General features: G+C 44.2%; 1 protein-coding gene across 3 annotated transcripts in view; it reads right to left on the reverse strand.

Moving 5' to 3' along the window:
- Positions 1-19,771, reverse strand: part of ZNF469 (zinc finger protein 469) — a 562,435-nt gene that overhangs the window by 14,989 nt on the left and 527,675 nt on the right. The window lies entirely within an intron of this gene.

Here is a 19,771-nt window from a genome sequence, read left to right on the forward strand (position 1 = left end):
GTCACGACCAATCAGCAGAGCGGTGTTTAAATTTTGCGCCAATACTGCTGATTGATCTCGGCCAGCGACCGCGATCAATCACCAGAGCGTTGTTTAAATTTGGCGCCAATCTCGCTGATTGGACGCGTCTGGCGTCCGCAACCAATGAGCAGAGCATTGTTTAAATTTGGCGCCAAGCTCGCTGATTGGTCGCGGCTGGAGTCCGCGACCAATTAGCACAGCAGTGTTTAAATGTCGCGGCAAGATCGGTGATTGGTCGCGGCCGCTATTTAAATGTGGCGCCCAAATCGGTGATTGGTCACGGTCAGCGTCCGTGACCAATCAGCACAGCAGTGTTTAAATGTGGCGCTAAGATCTGTGATTGGTCGCGGCCGCTATTTAAATGTGGCGCCCAAATCGGTGATTGGTCGCGGGCAGCGGCCGCGACCAATCAGCAGAGCGGTGTTTAACTTTAGCGCCAAGATCACTGATTGGTCGCGGAGAGCGCGACCAATCAGCGAATCGTATTGGTGAGTAGCGGGGAGTGGAATCGTATTAGTGAGGACCGGGGAGCGGCGCTGCCTGTGCGGATACTTCCACTCTGAGAAGCCGGGAGATGAGCGGGCGCTCGGAGCAGAAGTATCCCGACCCGCAGCGCCACTCCCCGGTCCTCCCTTCACACCCTAGCCGCTGATGTCCCCACAGTATCCGCATAGTGTTACAAAGGTCCGGACATTTGTGTGAAAAATCGCTGATTGGTCGCAGGCGCTGCCCGCGACCAATCACCGATTTGGGCGCCAAATTTAAATATCGGCCGCGACCAATCACCGATCTTGGCTCCACATTTAAACACCGCTGTGCTGATTGGTCGCGGCCGATATTTGAATTTGGCGCCCAAATCGGTGATTGGTCGTGGGCAGCGTCGGCGATCAATCAGCACAATAGTGTTTAAGTTTTGCACTAAGATCAGTGATTGGTCGGGTTCGAAGACCGCGACCAATCATCGAATCATCTTTGTGAGGACCGGGGAGCGGCTGCCTGTGCGGCTACATCCGCTGCGAAAACCCGGGACATAGCGGGCGCTCGAAGCAGAAGTATCCCGACCCGCAGCGCCGCTCCCCGGTCCTCCCTTCCGCATGGAGGTCAGCGGCGCCGGCGGTCCTTCCGCTGCTACCGGCCGGGAGATGAGCGCCTGGCGCCGCTCATCTCCCGGCTGCATCTCCGTCCCGCAGATGGGTCCGGCGGTCGGGTTCCTTCTGCTGTTGCCGGCCGGGAGATGAGCGCCTCGCGCCGGTCATCTCCTGGCTGCATCGCCGCTCAGCTCTGTCCCGCAGATGAGCTGCTAACGGCCGCCATCTTTTTTTAGAAATCCCCCGGCGCTGATTGGCCGCTGCCGGACCAATGAGCGACGTGGGATTTCCTGGACAGACAGACACACAGACAGACAGACGGGATAATATATATATATATATAGATATACTGTGTGTATATATATATATATATATATATATATATATATATATATATATATATATATATATATATAATACACTGTATAAGTGAGAGAATATTCTATGGTGTAGAGTAAAGCCTGCAGGTAACTAAATACAATGTAATGAAATAGCTGTCAGAGCTTTAATGTTTAGAATTATTCCTGGAATTTACATAGTCACTTCTAAACTAATAATTTAGATAGTAACTTGACCTAAAAATGTGAACATTACAGAGATTAATGTATAACTTGCCTCGGTTCCACCATTAACTTGTTTGAAGATGTTCGAGCTTGTTAATAGTATATTGGACAGCTGACATTTCAAGCCTCCAGGGTCATCTTTCTTCAATCAAATATCAGTTTTCATAACTGATTCTCGCAGAGTTAGGGCTCATTCAGACGTCCCATTTTTCCACGTACAAGAAAAACGGACCTGTTATTCTGATCTGAGCAGAGTATGATCCGAGTGCGATCCGATTTTCTTGAACTTGGAGAAATTTAAAAAAAATAAAAAAAATTCTCCACTATCTTCATTCTGACAGTCCATGAAAATCAGACTTGCGCTCGGAGGTTATCAAAGTGCAAGTCTGATTTTTTTTTCACAGACCCTTTGACTTCCATTTGCCAATTTAGATCCGACCCTTGGAACAAAATCGGACATGTCTCCACTATTTTTCGCGGACCTCTCGGACCGTGAAAAATCACTGCCGTGTGAGTGGCCCCCATAGACTATCACATGTACAAGTTCTATGCGTGAAAGTCACCGATAGCACTAGTACTCAAGAATCTTATTCCTCATCATCTCTGGTGTGAAAACCCCGCTTCAAATCTGCACTAAAACCCACAATAATCAGATCAGATTGCCATTGCGTGTTTTATAGTGGACACCAGCGGAAAATATGCAGCTAGAAAAAAAAAGTGTTTTTGCACGTAGGGACATGGCGTAAAAGCAATATGTTCCAAGAAAGCGGTGATTCTATATTATTCTGTAAACATAAAATATATATAATTTTGTATTCATTTTACACCCCCTACAGTATGGCCTTCCTATGAATTTCTTACTTCAGGCCTGATGCTATTTCTTCAGCCATCCATTCAGCTGTAGGCTCTTATTCAGTACCTGCTGAGTTGACATAGCTAAATCCACAGGCAATCAGTGTGTATTAGCTTGACAACAATCCACCACTTATTCCTAATACTGCTGTAAGTATGAAGTCTGTTCAGATCTGCAAGGGCTTCCTGCCAACACAAAATAGACAGGCCTCCCGTGCCATATCATTACCGTTGTGGTCTTTCAGTTGCATAAAGAACGTACTTTAGACCCAAGGCTGTATCAGTCTGACCATTGCCAGACATGGTAATATTCAGAAAGAAATGTTAGTTAAAAGGGTTGTTCCTTTTCAAATAGAATTCATCCGTAACTGCATTTTTGTTAGAATTCCAGTTGTCCTTCTACAGTTTGACCACTAGTGGCTGCTATTGTTCACCTTAATAATTATGCTGCAATCCCACTCCTTACCACTGGAGGCTGCTGTTGTGTTCTGCAATTGCCCTTTACTAAGATGGCAGATTCTGAACCTGTGGGATCCATCTTGTTTCCTGTTTGGGCCCACTTAAAGCCGCATGAATCTCTCACTCGTTGCTCGAGTATTGTGTCTTGCTCTTAGCCTAGTTTCCAGTCTCCAAAGCTCCTGAACATTCTTACCTAGATTGTTCTCAACTATCTACGGATTGTTTCCTACAACTTTTTTGCTAACTACAAGAACTTCTACTACCGCTTGCTGTTCCTGCTCGTGCTCCTTCGGCCACTGGTTTCCAACAGTACTACGCCAGTATCGTAACAATTTTATTTAAGAACAAAAAACAAACACTCCATACTCACTTTCCCAGGGTCCACTGGCGAGTCTCCGCCGCTGCTCCCTTTGTCTGGCACTGGCTTGCGCTCTGTGGCTCAGAGCTGGACGTTCTGTCTACACTGGACTGCTCAGAGCTGCTGTGCTCACTGATTGGCTGCCGCACCGTCGACAGGACTTCAGCGTCACAGCAATGCCGCATATCAGGAGCAGCGGCGGAGACTCCTGGTTGACCCTGGAAAGGTTAGTACAGCATAATTTGTGTTTTTTTTTTTTTAAACAAAATGCGCCAAGGAACAAATTATATTTGAAAGGGAACAACCCCTTTAAGTGATGCTATCTTTGCATTACTATCCTGTAAGGGAAACATTCTTTTGTGCGGCTGAGATGAATGAGCATACAGGACGGATCTGAATTTTATGATCATTTAATCAAAACATCGTTCCCAGCAGATTACCTTTTGTGTTTTTGAATTTGTAGAATATTTAAAATGAAGTAACAAGTTAGGCTATATTGACAAACAACGTTTTTGCAGCATTTTTTTTTCTGCCGCCAAAACCTGCCTTCTTATTAGTATTGCAGCGTTTTTTTTTTTGCAATCTCTCATTGCTTTCTATTGGTGAAAAAAAATGCTGAAAAAACACTGAAACAGTTCACCGGCGGCAGATTTAGAAAAGCTGCAGATCTCAAATTCAGTCAGGAAAAATAGAACCAAGTGTGTACATGAGATTTTTGAAATCTCGTCGCTTTTGTTGGTACTGTAAAATGCATTTTCTTATTTGCATAAAAAACAGCTAAAAATGCTGCAGTGACACGGTGTGTGAACATAGCCTTACAAGTCATTTTCCTATACATTATTTTTAACATATGCAATGCAGCTTCTTAACCTGTAGATGGCAATTCATGCATTGCAACCTAAGTTGATTTCTCTAGGCTACTTTAGGCACATTTCCAAGAATTTTTTTTTATTGCAACAGTTCACCTAAAATAAAAAGGAAACAATTTTACACACAGTCCTGGTTGAAATCTAGTGGCCTTTGGATTACTCTAGTGTTTATTCACATGCTTCCCTTCCTTATATCAATGTGTATGAGCACTAAGTAAGGCTATGTGCACACGATGCAGAAATGCTCAGGATTTTTTCCTGAGCGTTTCTGCATCTCCCTGGCAGAAAAAAACGCATGCGGATTGTACATGCGGATTGTACATGCGTTTTCCTGCCAGGGACATGCGGATGTGAAGCGTTCTTCACTTGCATTTCTGCATGCGGGTTGACAAGCGATTTTAGCATCACTTGGAAAGTGCTTGTCAACTTGGTCACACTATATAAATCCATGCAACCGGCATATATAGTGTGACCGTAAAAGAATAGTAAAAAATAAAAAAATAAATATATACTTACCCTCTGATGGCCCCCGGTGTCTTGCTTCCTTCCGTTCTCCCTTGCCGGCAGCGGTACACTGAAGGACCTGCCGACGTCAGCGTCGTGTGACCCGTCACATGACTATGACGTCAGCACAGGTCCTTCAGTCCATTGCTAGCTGCCGGCATGAAAGGAATACACTGTGTTCCAAATTATTATGCAAATAATATTTTCTCAGATTTTACCAAATTACCTATATGAATTGCAGTCATTGTAATTTTCCAGTCAAATAACTATTCGAGTACAATTGAAAGGTTTTTGTACAAACTGCCTATGATAACAGGATATTTTTTAAAAAATAAAAAACTCAAACTGCCCTCAAAATGCATGTTCCAAATTATTATGCACAGCAGAGTTTTCAACCTTTTCATTTTAATAAAGAACAAAAAAATGGTCATTTTTGAAATTATAAGCATTAGTAGGTTATTACACACTGAAATCAAACAGTTTCCAACTCAAAACTTTATTCTAGGTGATGTTACATTTGCACATAGGACCCCTTGTTGGAAAGGAGCTTCTGAACTCTCTCGTCCATTGAATTTGTCAGGTTTTGGATGGTTTCTGCTTCAATTGTTTTCCATGAGGACAGAATACCCTCCCAGAGCTGTTGCTTAGATGTGAACTGCCTCCTGCCATCATAGACACTCCTTTTGATGATGCTCCAGAGGTTCTCAATGGGGTTGAGGTCAGAGGAGCATGGGGGTCACACCATAAGTTTGTCCCCTTTTATGCCCATAGCAGCCAGAGATGCAGATGTGTTATGTGCAGCATGAGACGGGGCATTATCATGCATGAAAATGATCTTGCTGCGGAATACACGGTTCTTCTTCTTGAACCATGGCAGGAAGTGCTGTTTGAGAAACTCAACATACATTATGGAGTTCATTTTTACCCCTTCAGGGATCCTAAAGGGGCCAACAATCCCTCTCCCCATGATTCCTGCCCAAAACATTACTCCACCTCCTCATTAGCGCCGTAGCCGTGTTTGCATGGGGTGTCCATCAACCAGCCATCCTCCACTCCGTCCATCTGGACCATCGAGATCATTTCATGCATGATAATGCCCCGTCTCATGCTGCACATAACACATCTGCATCTCTGGCTGCTATGGGCATAAAAGGGGACAAACTTATGATGTGGCCCCCATGCTCCCCTGACCTCAACCCCATTGAGAACCTCTGGAGCATCATCAAAAGGAGTGTCTATGATGGCGGGAGGCAGTTCACATCTAAGCAACAGCTCTGGGAGGGTATTCTGTCCTCATGCAAAACAATTGAAGCAGAAACAATCCAAAACCTGACAAATTCAATGGACGAGAGAGTTCAGAAGCTGCTTTCCAACAAGGGGTCCTATGTGCAAATGTAACATCACCTAGAATAAAGTTTTGAGTTGAAAACTGTTTGATTTCAGTGTGTAATAACCTGCTAATGCTTATAATTGCAAAAATGACGATTTTTTGGTTCTTTATTAAAATGAAAAGGTTGAAAACTCTGCTGTGCATAATAATTTGGAACATGCATTTTGAGTGCAGTTTGAGTTTTTTATTTTTTTAAAAATATCCTGTTATCATAGGCAGTTTGTACAAAAACCTTTCAATTGTACTCTAATAGTTATTTGACTGGAAAATTACAATGACTGCAATTCATATAGGGAATTTGGGAAAATCTGAGAAAATATTATTTGCATAATAATTTGGAACACAGTGTAGTGCACCGCGGGCGGCCAGAAGGTAAATATAATCTTTATTTTTGTATTTTATTCTTTTTTTCACAGTTTCTATGGTACCCGGGTCCGGAGGAGAGTCTCCTCTAGACCCGGGTACCATCCGCACATTGAAACGCATGGATTCTGCATGTACAGATGCAGTGATGCATAATCCATGCGTTCCAATGCAAGTCAATGGCGGCGAAAACGCAGCACTTCCACAAAATAATTGGTAGTGCTGCGTTTTTTTCCGCAACGGAAATTTCCGCAGCATGTGCACAGCACATGCGGATTATCATTGGCGACCATGGCAGGCCTTCTACCATGCATTTTTTAAGCGTTTCTGCAGCCTTTTTGCCGCTGCGGAAACGCTTAAAAAACGCATTGTGGGAACACAGCCTAAAGCTCAGCTGCAGTCGTGGCCAGTCAGTAAGTATATTACCATATTTACATGACACTACATATAAGGTCTAGGCTTTTAAAGTTGAGTTTGTACATTATTAATGATGTTTTCTAAGACTAATATACTGATGACCTATCCATAGGATTGCTGGGGTCCAAGACCTGACAGTAGCCAGATGTTCATGATGTATGGAGTTGGAACAGTGTGGTTGAATGGGTGATAAGGTGCAGACGTTTTAAATTCTGTGAGATTAGTTGCCTGTTATTTCTTTATGAACAGCGCCCCCCTTTTCTTTGAGCATTGTTTGGTATGCAGTTTAGCCTCATATAAATGAATAGGGCTGAGCTGCAATACCTGATACACACGATGTGGTAGAGTTGTGCTCTTTTTGGTGGTAAGTGGAATGGACCTACTTTGGCATGCTCCACTGCATACTGTCTTACAGGAGAAGTCTCTTTTGAAAATTATGGAAAAACATATCTAACATATGGCCCCCAATGCAGCGCCATATGGCTGTGTACCCAGTTAGCCCCAGCTTCTAATTATAGAGAAATTCCACCAGAGCTTTGTGTGTGACCTTTGTGGAAATCATCTTTCATGGAAGATTTGCTCCCATATTTTCAAGAGTAATATCTGTAATATGCTATAACCTAATCAGGGCCGCCATCAGGGCATTACTGCCCTTACTGCTGTACGGGGCCCGGTGAGCAGAGGGGACCCGGACCCAGTCAGAGCCCCTCCTCTTGTGCTTCTGCTCATCAGGCCCCAGGATGTAACAAAGTGCTGTGCGCCTTCGGCCGCGCATACCTCGGCGCCGGGAGCTTTCCCGGAGCTCCACGGCCAACAAAGTACCTGAAAGGCTGCGCAGCTCCAGCTCCCTCCGCCTTCTCCGGACTTCTGGTCAGGTGACGGCGTGTACACAATGATGTCATCGCATACGCTCCGTCATGTACACACGACACTGGCTGTTGCCAGGACAGCAGAAGTTGAGATGTGCCTGCAGGAGATCGTAAGTGATATAAGTACAGACCAAAAGTTTGGACACACCTTCTCATTTAAAGATATTTCTGTATTTTCATGACTATGAAAATTGTACATTCACACTGAAGGCATCAAAACTATGAATTAACACATGTGGAATTATATACTTAACAAAAAATGTGAAACAACTGAAAATATGTCTTATATTCTAGGTTCTTTGATGACTGCTTTGCACACTCTTGGCATTCTCTTGATGAGCTTCAAGAGGTAGTCACCGGAAATGGTTTTCACTTCACAGGTGTGCCCTGTCAGGTTTAATAAGTGGGATTTCTTGCCTCATAAATGGGGTTAGGACCATCGGTTGTGTTGTGCAGAAGTCTGGTGGATACACAGCTGATAGTCCTACTGAATAGACTGTTAGAATTTGTATTATGGCAAGAAAAAAGCTGCTAAGTAAAGAAAAATGAGTGGCCATCATTACTTTAAGAAATGAAGATCAGTCAGTCTGAAAAATTGGGCAAACTTTGAAAGTGTCCCCAAGTGCAGTTGCAAAAACCATCAAGCTCTACAAAGAAAGTGGCTCACATGAGGACCGCCCCAGGAAAGGAAGACCAAGAGTCACCTCTGCTTCTGAGGATAAGTTTATCCGAGTCACCAGCCTCAGAAATCGCAGGTTAACAGCAGCTCAGATTAGAGACCAGGTCAATGCCACACAGAGTTCTAGCAGCAGACACATCTCTTCAACAACTGTTAAGAGGAGACTTTGTGCAGCAGGGCTTCATGGTAAAATAGCTGCTAGGAAACCACTGCTAAGGACGGGCAACAAGCAGAAGAGACTTGTTTGGGCTAAAGAACACAAGGAATGGACATTAGACCAGTGGAAATCTGTGCTTTGGTCTGATGAGTCCAAATTTGAGATCTTTGGTTCCAACCACTGTGTCTTTGTGCGATGCAGAAAAGGTGAATGGATGGACTCTACATGCCTGGTTCCCACCGTGAAGCATGGAGGAGGAGGTGTGATGGTGTGGGGGGGCTTTGCTGGTGACACTGTTGGGGATTTATTCAAAATTGAAGGCATACTGAACCAGCATGGCTACCACAGCATCTTGCAGCGGCATGCTATTCCATCCGGTTTGCGTTTAGTTGGACCATCATTTATTTTTCAACAGGACAATGACCCCAAACACATCTCCAGGCTGTGTAAGGGCTATTTGACCAAGAAGGAGAGTGATGGGGTGCTACGCCAGATGACCTGGCCTCCACAGTCACCAGACCTGAACCCAATCGAGATGGTTTGGGGTGAGCTGAACCTCAGACTGAAGGCAAAAGGGCCAACAAGTGCTAAGCATCTCTGGGAACTCCTTAAAGATTGTTGGAAGACCATTTCCGGTGACTACCTCTTGAAGCTCATCAAGAGAATGCCAAGAGTGTGCAAAGCAGTCATCAAAGCAAAAGGTGGCTACTTTGAAGAACCTAGAATATAAGACATATTTTCAGTTGTTTCACACTTTTTTGTTAAGTATATAATTCCACATGTGGTAATTCATAGTTTTGGTGCCTTCAGTGTGAATGTACAATTTTCATAGTCATGAAAATAATCTTTAAATGAGAAGGTGTGTCCAAACTTTTGGTCTGTACTGTATGTGTAACATTCCTGGCGGCGTGCTTGCATGGTGCACCACCTCCCACCATGCAAGACCGCAATCTTACCTGTCAGTCCATGCTGCACTCTTTGTTTCAGTTCCTGCTGTGTCCATGTCTCTTGTCTGATTGCTTAGGGCGTCGGCGCGGCTTTCTGCTTGTTTCTTATAGCTACCTTGTGTACAGTCCTAATGCGTCCCCCGCCTATTGCTGTGAGTCACTGGATACTTAAACCCCCTCCACCCAGTAGGAGGGGCCTGAGCAACACTTTCACTCAGTTTGTCTTTTTCAACTGAGGTGCCAGGTCCTGTCCTGACTCTAGTCTGTCCGCCACCCTGGCGGCTGAGTACCCAGGGCCTTTTCCTGTACCTGTGACTTCTAGTCTGTTTCCTCCACCCTGGGGGCCGAGTACCCAGGGCCGCTACCTGTATCTCTGACTTCTAGTCTGTTTCTGCCACCCTGGGGGCTGAGTTCCCAGGCTCGTTCCTGTATCTTATTCCTGGTTCAGTTCCTGTCTGAACAGTGTCCTAGCCCTTTGCTTGTTTCTCTCTATGTCTGTACCTTCCCTTTGCCTGCAGTGTCTGAACTTGCACCTAACTCCAACTCGTTGTCTCTGTACTTCTGTTTGTGAGTTTTGTGTCCACTATCTACTTCATTGAAAGTACCTTGTGTGTATCTGGTTCTGCTTGTCCCCTTTCCCTGCCTCCGTATCTATCTCCTGTGTTTTAACTATCTTCCTGTATTTTCCAGTCTGTTCCATGTGAACAGAGCCCTGTCATGTCTGCCTTCACCTTCTGCTCTGCTTGTTCACCGCTCCAGCGGTTCCGCTCTGCTTCACTTGTTTACCACATCTGCGGGTTTTGCTCTGCTCAGCTCGTCTACCGCATCTGCGGGTTTTGCTCTGCTCAGCTCGTCTACCGCATCTGCGGGTTTTGCTCTGCTCAGCTCATCTACCGCATCTTCGGGTTTTGCTCTGCTCTGCTCGTCTACCGCACCTGCGGCTCCGTTCCTGTGTCCCAGTCTGTACAGGTCCCAATCCTGCCTGCGTTTCTACCTGCCAGTATCCGCCTCTCTGCATGTCAGCCGTGCCTGCCAGTGCCCACCTGTCTGCATACCAGCTGTGCCTGTCAATATCCACCTGTCTGCATACCAGCCGTGTTTGCCAGTACCCACCTGTCTACATGCCAGTCTAACCTGCCTGTTCCTGCATTCCCCGGTGTGGGTAAACAGCTGTGACCGGGGTCTGACCTGGAGTAGCACCTGGTCCCTCTGCTCGGTTCCTCCTTGGCTCACGGAGTCGACTGAGCGGCCGTGCAACTTTGGTCGGATTGGGTTGATACTTAGTTACGTCCCTCCAGGCACTCCTCGATTCATGGTCCAGTGGGATCACTAATCACGCTCACGCCAGTCAGTCCGGGCGTGTGCATAACAGTATGAAAATCTTTTTTCTTTACAAAATGGATTGAATGGGTGAGGGGAGGGGGACTGCAAATGATGAAGTGAGAGGGGGGGCTGCAAATGATGGAGTGAGGGGAGGAGGGGCTGCAAATGATGGAGTGAAGGGAGGGGGGCTGCAAGTGATGGAGTGAGTGGAGGGGGGGGGACTGCAAATGACGTGAGTGGGGGCTGCAAATGATGACGTGAGAGGGGGGACTGCAAATTATGAAATGAAGGGGGGCGGGGTACTGCAAATGATGAAGTGAGTGGGGGGGCTGCAAATGATGGAGTGATGGGAGGAGGGGCTGCAAATGATGGAGTGAAGGGAGGGGGGCTGCAAGTGATGGAGTGAGTGGAGGGGGGGACTGCAAATGACGTGAGGGGGGACTGTAAATGATGACGTGAGTGGGGGCTGCAAATGATGACGTGAGAGGGGGGACTGCAAATTATGAAATGAAGGGGGGCGGGGTACTGCAAATGATGAAGTGAGAGCGGGGGCTGCAAATGATGGAGTGAGGGGAGGAGGGGCTGCAAATGATGGAGTGAAGGGAGGGGGGCTGCAAGTGATGGAGTGAGTGGAGGGGGGGACTGCAAATGACGTGAGGGGGGACTGTAAATGATGACGTGAGTGGGGGCTGCAAATGATGACGTGAGAGGGGGGACTGCAAATTATGAAATGAAGGGGGGCGGGGTACTGCAAATGATGAAGTGAGGGGGAGAGCGACGGTGGATTGCAAATGATGGTAGAGGGGGGGGACTGAAAATGATGAAGTGAGGAGGACGGGGGACAGCAAACGATGAAGTGAGGTTGGGTGATGGAGAACAGCAATTGAATTGAAGGTGGGGGATGGGGAGAGCAAATGATGACTTGGGAGCTGGGGGCAGAGCAAATGATGAATTTTGAGGGTGGGGGATTACATGATGATGTATTGAGACTGGAGGCAGTAAATATTGATGAATTGAGGGTGGAGGAGAGTAAATGATGTATTGAATGTGGGGGAGAACAGTTGATAATGAATAGAGGCTGGGGGTGGGAGAGAGGACATGACAATGAATTGGGGCGGAGGGGGGACATGTAAATCTAATGAATCGTGGGAGCTGGAGGTACAGAGTGGTGGGCATTGAGGATGCAGTGACTGGTACTGAATTGGGGAAAGAGTACAGGTGCTAATTAATTTATATATTTATTAGGTGTGTACAGTGGCTATTGACAGTCAGTGGGGAGCACTGGGGGATTACAATTTAAATTTGGAATGGTTGGTTGCACAATAACTATATATTAATGGTGGGTGCACATCTGTATTCAGCTGCGTAGTGTAGAAGTTGGGGACTGTGCTCTGGCAGCGGTGCTCTAGATAACTGTGAGTTATTTTATGTACAGACGAGTCCAGGTTGGGAAAAAAGATGGCGGTCTGCGCTGAATGAAAAGTGAAGATGAATATCTTCAAATTAGAGACGTCACCGGTGAGTCAGTGTGTTACCTGTACACTGACACTACACTATGTACAGAGCTCCCGTGTATAATGTCACTGGTGACCCCTTTATTACCTGTACACTATACACTATATACATAGCTCCTGTGTATAATATCACTGGTGATCACTGTATCACCTGTACACTGACGCTATATACAGTACAGACCAAAAGTTTGGACACACCTTCTCATTTAAAGATTTTCTGTATTTTCTTGACTATGAAAATTGTACATTCACACTGAAGGCATCAAAACTATGAATTACCACATGTGGAATTATATACTTAACAAAAAAGTGTGAAACAACTGAAAATATGTCTTATATTCTAGATTCTTCAAAGTCGCCACCTTTTGCTTTGATGACTGCTTTGCACACTCTTGGCATTCTCTTGATGAGCTTCAAGAGGTAGTCACCGGAAATGGTCTTCACTTCACAGGTGTGCCCTGTCAGGTTTAATAAGTGGGATTTCTTGCCTTGTAAATGGGGTTGGGACCATCAGTTGTGTTGTGCCGAAGTCTGGTGGATACACAGCTGATAGTCCTACTGAATAGACTGTTAGAATTTGTATTATGGCAAGAAAAAAGCAGCTAAGTAAAGAAAAACGAGTGGCCATCATTACTTTAAGAAATGAAGGTCAGCCAGTGCGAAAAATTGGGAAAACTTTAAAAGTGTTCCCAAGTGCAGTTGCAAAAACCATCAAGTGCTGCAAAGAAACTGGCTCACATGAGGACCGCCCCAGGAAAGGAAGACCAAGAGTCACCTCTGCTTCTGAGGATAAGTTTATCCGAGTCACCAGCCTCAGAAATCGCAGGTTAACAGCAGCTCAGATTAGAGACCAGGTCAATGCCACACAGAGTTCTAGCAGCAGACACATCTCTTCAACACCTGTTAAGAGGAGACTTTGTGCAGCAAGCCTTAATCGTAAAATAGCTGCTAGGAAACCACTGCTAAGGACAGGCAACAAGCAAAAGAGATTTGTTTGGGCTGAAGAACACAAGGAATAGACATTGCACCAGTGGAAATCTGTGCTTTGGTCTGATGAGTCCAAATTTGAGATCTTTGGTTCCAACCACCGTGTCTTTGTGCGACGCAGAAAAGGTGAACGGATGGACTCTACATGGCTGGTTCCCACCGTGAAGCATGGAGGAGGAGGTGTGATAGTGTGGGGGGGCTTTGCTGGTGACACTGTTGGGGATTTATTCAAAATTGAAGGCATACTGAACCAGCATGGCTACCACAGCATCTTGCAGCGGCATGCTATTCCATCCGGTTTGCGTTTAGTTGGACCATCATTTATTTTTCAACAGGACAATGACCCCAAACACCTCCAGGCTGTGTAAGGGCTATTTGACCAAGAAGGAGAGTGATGGGGTGCTACGCCAGATGACCTGGCCTCCACAGCCACCAGACCTAAACTCAATCGAGATGGTTTGGGGTGAGCTGGACCGCAGAGTGAAGGCAAAAGGGCCAACAAGTGCTAAGCATCTCTGGGAACTCCTTCAAGATTGTTGGAAGACCATTTCCGGTGACTACCTCTTGAAGCTCATCAAGAGAATGCCAAGAGTGTGCAAAGCAGTCATCAAACCAAAAGGTGGCTACTTTGAAGAACCTAGAATATAAGACATATTTTCAGTTGTTTCACACTTTTTTGTTAAGTATATAATTCCACATGTGTTAATTCATAGTTTTGATGCCTTCAGTGTGAATGTACAATTTTAATAGTCATGAAAATACAGAAAAATCTTTAAATGAGAAGGTGTGTCCAAACTTTTGGTCTGTACTGTACATAGCTCCTGTGTATATTGTCACTGGTGATCACTGTATTACCTGTATACTGTATACAGAGCTCCTGTGTATAATGTCACTGGTGATCACTTTATTACCTGTACACTATATAGTATACACAGGAGCTCTGTATATACATGTGTCACGCCTGTTATGTTCTGCTACCAGAGCTAAGGAAAGAGAGGAGATCTGTCCCTACGATAGAACTCAGCTGAATCCCTACGATGTAACAGGGAACCTGATCCTGCGATCAGACCTGCTAAAGTCCTAAGCTAGTCTGTACGGAGACCTATACATGTGGGGAAGGAATCCCTACAAGTACTAAGGACTGGGAGGAAAATGGGACACCTCCTAACAGAAATAGTAGCAGACAGACGAACAAACAAAATATATAGAACATAGAGGTCCGTAGACCAAGCAAACTAACAGAGTTAGATACAGAGCACAGGCTAGCTAGAAAGTAGTTATACAATGAAGTCCAGCAAAGCCAGAAGGGCGGAGCAGGATTAAATAGGCCAACAAGGTCATGTGACCAGCAAAGGAAAAAACCTAAGAGCAAGGTTCTAACAACGCCAGGTGTGGGAAAGACTAAGTGCAACAGAAAGGGAGCCCAGACTCTAGGGAAAGGAGGAAGGGGAGACCTCCTAGTCTGGTCTAGTGTCACCCTGTCTCAACTACTGTCCCTATATTGGCTCTTCACCAATTGCCACATGCATGTCTAAAGTCTCACAAGTAGTGAGAATATCGCGGGCACCTCCCTCTCAGATACACCAGTTATTTATACACCCAGGCCAGGGAGCTAATTAGCCAGAGGGAGGTAGCCGCTGGGTCCTAGAGGCAGCCAGCCTCTAAGATGATGCCAAACGTAGAGATCTCCTGTAACCAACTGTAGGGCGACTGTCTGTCACCTCTGACACACCCGTGACATAATGTCACTGGTGATCAATGTATTACCTGTACACTGATACTATATACAGAGCTCCTGTGTATAATGTCACTGGTGATCAATGTATTACCTGTACACTGATACTATATACAGAGCTCCTGTGTATAATGTCACTGGTGATCAATGTATTACCTGTACACTGATACTATATACAGAGCTCCTGTGTATAATGGCGCTTAGTATTGTGTTTTTTTTTAAATTAATGATCAGTATTGTAATATTCGGTCACTATGTGGTGGTAATATGTGGTCTGGTCATGTTGTAACAGTATTTGTCCTTTGTATATGGCAGCCCTGAATGTAATACCTAATCAACCAGAGGCTGGATTAAAAAAAAAAGCTCACATTCATCCTTGTCCAAGGAAAACGTCCTGTATTTTTCCTTACACAATCATGTAGATGGATGCAAGTATTATAACCGATTAACCATCAGAGTGAGGGTGCAGATTCACTCTGCTTTGATGAAAGTATGCTGGAATCTTCATTGACAGTGTTGCATATTGAAGGTTCATATTGTCTCAGAACAGCATGTCAAGCACTTAATCTTCTCTGTTCTACAGTTTCAGTTATATAGAATGGCAGATTTAGTTTGGGGCGCTTGCCAAGTCTATGCTTTGCTTGTAAAAAATGACTTGCTACTGTGAATTGACCCCTCTCAGGAGCAGATTGTGGCTCGCATTGATCCTTAGGTTTCTTGCATGGTGATGATTGAACCAGCAGACGGAATTATCAAGCACATCTTATCCCCTCGGGGACTGGACTATATGTTCCTCTTTTACTTATTAGGCTTGTAGTTTATTTTAAATAGGTTAGCACAATTTAATTTAATAAAAAAAAATCAAATGGTTCATAGTAGTGCAGAATATTTACTGAAACTTTCACTTTTACTGCATACCACAAATTTTCATTTTAAGTATTGGCTTTGCAATATTTCTCATTAAAATGTAAGTTAAGAGTATGCTATAGGTTTGATTGTAAGGTAGCATACTTTTTTTCCACTCATCATCGCCAGTCAAGACAAAATTTAGCAACTTTTACTTTTCTTTTTTTTTAGAAAGCACTGTCAATTCTCATTGGCTTGATAATATCTCACGCAATTTTCATTTACTATACGTGCTTTCCAGCATCGCCGTTCCAAGAAATCGTGAACACGTTAAAAGCTATAAATGATAGAGCGTTCCTTTTGAGTAGATAAAGAAATAATGTCACCTGTCTCTGATGTTATACTGGATGCTACTTGCAGGTCCCCATGAAAGTTTTCAATCTTTCAGGGCTGCATAAGTCTCTAAATAAAATGTCAGCTCAGCAGCTCACCTTGGCGGTAGTTTGTTTTCTCTGTGGAATAGAAATTCCTTTAGCCAATGTCAAAGTTTAGCTATTTGAAGAATCTGCACGTGTAAATCCTGGGTACTAGAATATCGTAAAAGCACATTGGATTCATTTGACTTCATTCTCAGAGAATTCTATAGATCAGATCTCCATTTCTATAATATTTCTAGATCCAGCGATTTCAGAGATTGTGGAGCATCAGCAGTTTCCAAATCATCAATTAGCTGATAGCAATATAGGAAAAATGAGATGATCCTCGGGGCTTCATAGGACAATCTCTGCTCAGAATGGAGACTGTAATTGTATTTCAGCGCATTACTTATATTTGATTATTTGTTTAGAGAACGGACTGCTCTTTGCATCAGATTGTGTAATATGCATCCCCAATTCCAAAATTTGGTAAATTGTAAAGAAAATAAAAATGCAACGAGTTTGAAATCCTCTTACAGCCATATTTAATTTACAACAGAACATAGAACACAGATCAGAAGCTGAAAGTTAGACATTTTTCCATTTTATTTGAAAACAAATTAGCTCATCATCAAGGAATATTTTTCTGAAATTATTTCACAATTTTTAGACGTAGCTGTTCAGACAGGTGAACCTCTGACTATCTTTGCTTCAGAGAGACTCTGCCTCTCTAACATGCTTTTTTTTTTTTAAACAGTCACATTACTCAGTTGAATAGTGTCACTTCATTTGTCTTTAATTACTGCCACTTTGCTAACCTTTTATTAACCCTGTCCCAACTTTTTTTTGAGATTTGTTGCTGCCCTCAATTTCTAAATGAGTTAATTTTTTTCAAATGAAATGCAAAAATCTCCCAACTTTCAATTTATCTTTTTTCTATGTTCTCATGTGAATAATATTCGGCTAAAAGAGATTTCCAAATCATTTCGTCATTGTTGTCTTTACATTTTACACAGTGTCCCAACTTTTTTTTGAATTGGGGTTCTATTTGGTTGCTATATATCATAAAAGGGCGGAAAGTGCAATGGTCGTCCATTTCATTTGTTGAGTCAAAGGTTGTTAAAACACTATTGCACTTTAAGAATTGCAAATAAAATCATTGTGTCATACAAGGTCCCAAGAATTATCTTATTTTCCTATACTGCTAATCCTTTTATCACCACGGTGTTGGCACTAGACCCTGCCAGAGGAGGTATGAAGGTGCAGCCTCACTATACCCAATTACAAAGCTAACAATAGTGTTGTGCCTATAGGAGCCTATCATCCTCATTGGGTCATGTCAAATGTCTTACAGTGGTAAGTATTGACATATAAATGACATACAGTGAATTTTGCTAATAGACTATGGACTGACATACAGTAGTTTATCTGTAGGATTTCTTGATGACCCCGATTAAATCCCATAGTCAAAGAAATTTTCCCCTATTGACAATGTACATAACTTGTTATTGTTATTAATACAAGAAATATTTGCATTTCTACCTCCAGGGGCGTAACTACCGCAGTCACAGCGGTCACCGCTGCAACTGGGCCCGGCGGGTGAGGGACCCGCCTATGGCAGCAAATATTTCTTCAGCTGGATGTGTGTCCTCAGACGCAGATTCAGCTAAAGTGTAATGCGCCGCACAGACCCATCGGGTCCATGCTTGGCAATGCACGCTGCCGGCCAATCAGTGGCCAGCAGCGTGCATGACGTCATGCGCTACCGTCGCTTGCAAGCTAAAGTCAGATGCTGGCTTCAGAAGAGAACGCTGTGTGGTGTGGGAGTGGAGGGAAGGGGAGTATAATGGTTTATTTTTTTCTATACATTAAAGAGCAGTGGCAGAACGGGGGACATATACCAGGATGGGGATATACAGTTAGGTCCATATATATTTGGACAGAGACAACATTTTTCTAATTTTGGTTCTAGACATTACCACAATGAATTTTAAACAAAACAATTCAGATGCAGTTGAAGTTCAGACTTTCAGCTTTCATTTGAGGGTCTCCACATTAAAATTGGATGAAGGGTTTAGGAGTTTCAGCTCTTTAACATGTGCCACCCTGTTTTTAAAGGGACCAAAAGTAATTGGACAATTGACTCCGCGGCTATTTCATGGACAGGTGTGGGCAATCCCTTCGCTATGTCATTCTCAATTAAGCAGATAAAAGGCCTGGAGTTGATTTGAGGTGTGGTGCTTGCATTTGGAAGGTTTTACTGTGAAGTAAACATGAGGTCAAAGGAGCTCTCCATGCAGGTGAAACAAGCCATCCTTAAGCTGCAAAAACAGAAAAAACCCATCCGAGAAATTGCTACAATATTAGGAGTGGCAAAATCTACAGTTTGGTACATCCTGAGAAAGAAAGAAAGCACTGGTGAACTCATCAATGCAAAAAGACCTGGGCGCCCACGGAAGACAACAGTGGTGGATGATCACAGAATAATCTCCATCGTGAAGAGGAACCCCTTCACAACAGCCAACCAAGTGAACAACACTCTCCAGGAGGTAGGCGCATCAATATCCAAATCTACCATAAAGAGAAGACTGCATGAAAGTAACTACAGAGGGTTCACTGCACGGTGCAAGCCACTCATAAGCATCAAGAAGAAAAAGCCTAGACTGGACTTTGCTAAAAAACATCTAAAAAAGCCAGCACAGTTCTGGAAGAACATTCTTTGGACAGATGAAACCAAGATCAACCTCTACCAGAATGATGGAAAGAGAAAAGTATGGCGAAGGCGTGGTACAGTTCATGATCCAAAGGATACCACATCATCTGTAAAACACGGCGGAGGCAGTGTGATGGCTTGGGCATGCATGGCTGCCAGTGGCACTGGGTCACTAGTGTTTATTGATGATGTGACACAGGACAGAAGCAGCCGAATGAATTCTGATGTATTCAGAGCCACACTGTGTGCTCAGATCCAGCCAAATGCAGCCAAACTGATTGGTCGTCGTTTCAGAGAGAAGAGGAGGGGGCCTAGGACTGAGCCTATCGGGGTTCCTCAGGGCTCAGTCCTAGGCCCCCTCCTCTTCTCTCTATACACTGCCCCTATTGGACAAACAATCAGCAGATTTGGGTTCCAGTATCATCTCTATGCTGACGACACCCAACTATACACTTCTTCCCCTGACATCACCCCTACCCTAATACAAAACACCAAGGATTGTTTATCTGCTGTGTCTAGCATCATGTCCTCCCTCTATCTCAAATTGAATCTCTCCAAAACTGAACTTCTTATGTTTCCCCCCTCTAGTAACCTAACTCTACCTAATATCGAAATTACCTTGGAGGGGTCAACCATAACTCCCAAGCAGCACGCCCGCTGCCTTGGGGTCATATTCGACACTAACCTTTCCTTTACTCCCT

This window comes from Phyllobates terribilis, unplaced genomic scaffold, assembly GCF_046119375.1.
Source record: "Phyllobates terribilis strain yellow unplaced genomic scaffold, ASM4611937v1 Scaffold_14__1_contigs__length_39327217, whole genome shotgun sequence".
Taxonomy (NCBI): domain Eukaryota; kingdom Metazoa; phylum Chordata; class Amphibia; order Anura; family Dendrobatidae; genus Phyllobates; species Phyllobates terribilis.